The following is a 3293-nucleotide window of genomic DNA, read 5'->3' as shown; positions in this document are numbered from 1 at the left end:
ATTTTTTATTTATATGCTTATTTTGAATTGGATTTTTGGCGGGTTTTATTTCTGCTGTAAAATTCTGGATTGGGTTTTTGGTATTTCCAGGATTTTATTCGATGCTGGTTTTGTATTTTTTATTTTTTTCGACTGTGCTCCTCGTTTGTGAGTGAGCCGCCCTGTTCCAAAAGGGTTGCCAGTAAATAAATCTTAAATCTTAAATCTTGTTTACATCAAATGACAGTTGATTTTCCAAAAATCATAATGTATTTCATTTCACCGCGCGTCGATGGCGCCACGTAATCTGACCATCTAATGGCTTCCTACATTGGCGAAAAGGGGGTCGGCACTCGCGGTCAACTTCGCCAGATACAATAGTGCCTCTATTTCTTTTCTATCTCTATGAGTTTACCCATATTGTGAAATCTCGTGTCACGTGAGTTTTGTGCGCGAGTGAATGAGGGTTATTAAAAAAAAGAAGCTCGGACATTCGAAGAGACGCTCTGCTAGGGATAAGACAGTCAGTCTCCAAATATCCTGTTCTAAAATGGTTCAACGCTAGTTACGCTACCGACTTCAGTCGGCCTTGTGCCCTCTCCAGTGCTAAGTTCCAAATGAAGGTGAACTAGAAGAAAGTTCGTGAGCTGTTGCCGCAAGAAGCCTCCGTAACGACGATGTATAGATAAGTACTCACGTGGATCTAATTATTTTAACGTCCCGGAACGAGCAACGGGTTCGTCCCGCTAAGTTTGCCTCAGTGTCTTCGTGACGCTGTGTTAGTCGTTCTCTGAGGTACCGACGGTTTCCGCGTCAGCGCTCTAGAAGTTCATGAGCCCGAGACTTTCGGAATATAAATTAGTGTTAACCATTTAACGACCACATTTGTTTTTAATTACCCTTAAGGTACTCTTAACCGCAGTGCACTAGTGTATATTGTATTTAACCCTTGGGATTTAGTAGTATGGTACCATTAATAAACTTAGTATTTTAGTGTCGCGTTTAGTATATTTTATATCATTATTGTTTTGTTCGTGAGTGTTTATATTTCATTATTCTCAGTTAGTGTGTTACAACTTTTAATTGCTCTTAGTAAATTGTCTTTTTCGAAATCCTTCATTATAACCCTTAGCCTTAATAACTTTTCAGAATTAGTGTAATTATTTTGTCAACGAAATTGATTGCAATAGGGGTCTCGACCATAGGCAGTCAACAAATCGTTACAAACTATAGTAAAACGATAAAAACAACGAATGATGTTTAGAATCTAACCAGGGAATATTTTTTTAAGGCTTTTTTTTTCATCAATCAGGCCGATTGAACTCCCGAGGACTCGGGTTTCGAGGTATTGGCCACTGTGGTCGGTTTAGTGATTGGCCGTCTTCGAACAACTGCCGCGCTAGTTGTGGCTGCAGCTGAGTTTCCAGCCCTGTTCTCTTTGGGGCTGCTCCCTTCCGGCTTGAAAGATTACGGATTCCAGGAAAATGCTTCGCTGATGCCGTCTTAGATGGTGAAGCTTCATTTATGTGCCAGAGATCACATTATTACTTTTTGATTTATTGAACAATGAATTGACCACACATCACTTACTAGCAACTGCAGCTTCAGCGGTTCTTGGTCTGTTGGGAGGAGGGAAAAAAGGCCCAGCTACCTTAGACGAAATTGCAATTCTACTTCCAAAGTTGCGACATCGTCCAAATACAACAGGAATTTTACCTTTTACAAAAATAATGAAATGATAAACGTGGGTCGCTTAATAGCTGCAGAATAAAAGAAGGACCACTGAAATTTTCAAGTAAAATGGGCCTAACACTGCTTAAGCTTTACAATTCATTTCATAACAAAAAAAACGTTCTTGTAATAAAAAGATTAAACCACCTTTGAGTTACAATTGCGGCTGTAGCTTTGGATTCTAATGGCGCAACCAAGGAGTCTGGCAATCTAGATCTGGAACTGGGTAGTTGAGACGAAGCATCTGCACCTCTGGGTTTGGATCAGGACAGTGGATGGGATGTGTCCAGACTTGTGGAATTTGCTGCTCTGGATCTGGATCATGCCGACAATGTTTCCCCTTTCGTATAACCGAATCCCGCAGCCGGAATATCTGCGCCTCGAGGGCGAGATGGGACCCTGGTTTGCGTCGGACTACAATAATTTCACGTTTCAATTTTTCTTATTTAATCTATATTTAAATTTTGAAGCATGTTATTATTATAAAAAATTCTCACATCAAAGCAGCTTTACTGAACGTAGACTTAATTCTTGGGGGAACATTCAAACATTCTAAGCCAACGCTGTTGCTTTGAACATTAACACTGATTCCCTTATGGTGTTTTGGTATGGGACAGCCAAATTTCTAAGAGGGTTGTTTTTTATATTATGTCTTCTCTTTGGTTACGTTTTGATGTACTGACACCTTGACACTCCTTTAATATCCGGTCTTCATAAAAGGCGCATTAATTGATCTTCTGGAAACAACTCTGGTTCATTTAAAAGTGGGATTTGGCTTAGAAATGGTTGTGGCTATTCGGCTCCCGATGTTGCGACTGCTATTCTGTAAAACTTTTGGCGGTTTAATTTTGCTATGGAAATCCAGTTCCTTAATTGAAGAGGCAGCCGATGAAGAGGTAAACACTGAAATATCGGAGCAAGATGGCGTATCAATTGTGCGGCTGATGGACGAATTGGTCAGTGCCTTGGATTCTAATGAAATCCCGGATGACGTTTTATCTTGGGCAACAGAGCTGACAGGTGACATGACTGAGGGCGAATTGTTAGTAGCACTTCTCGTTAAAAAAGACTCGAACCGTCCATGACCTTTTTGCAGTCTTGAATAATCTTACCACTATCCAGTGAAATTTCTGTGGATGAAGCCATTTGCTTCGAATCATTTAAAGGGGAACGGCCAAGCTTTTAATAATAATAATAATAATAATAATAAAAATAATAATAATAATCAGCTAGGCGACTTTTAAAGCCATTAATTTAGGTGGCCGGGTTACAAAGCGTAGGAGGGGGGTGGCAAGCCCTGCATGCCACGCGTTCGAGCCAACAGCTCCCTACACTAACTATTACCGTTAACCTCAACAAGTTTTTATGGCCAAATATGGCCTTATTTCCGTATCAAAAGATTAACAAGACGTTCAATATAGTAACGTGTACCTTTTTTGTCTTGAAAAAATTGCATTTGGCCCAAAAAGTTTAAACGAAAAATAACGCCAAGTGTTTGGGTTTGAATTTTCGCCGCCATCTTAGGGGATGCCGCCAGCGCCCCTAACCCCGTATGAGCGATTTGCGATCTAGCGTAACTTTCG

The 3293-nt window shown here is 40.4% G+C and overlaps 1 long non-coding RNA gene across 1 annotated transcript; it reads right to left on the bottom strand.

Annotated features, from left to right (window-relative positions):
- Positions 1 to 1577: 1577 nt before the first annotated feature.
- Positions 1578 to 2725, bottom strand: LOC149921852 (uncharacterized). Its single transcript, XR_016477428.1, has 3 exons — positions 2208 to 2725; positions 1858 to 2124; positions 1578 to 1695 (listed from the first exon to the last, which is right to left on the bottom strand). It is a non-coding gene; the product is annotated as an uncharacterized LOC149921852 (long non-coding RNA).
- Between the last annotated feature and the right edge of the window lie 568 nt (positions 2726 to 3293).

This window comes from Leiobunum rupestre, chromosome 11 (assembly GCF_980474605.1).
Source record: "Leiobunum rupestre chromosome 11, qqLeiRupe1.1.hap1, whole genome shotgun sequence".
NCBI lineage: Eukaryota > Metazoa > Arthropoda > Arachnida > Opiliones > Sclerosomatidae > Leiobunum > Leiobunum rupestre.
The sequence above is the reverse complement of the archived record's forward strand: the minus strand, read 5'-3'. Positions and strand labels throughout refer to the sequence as shown.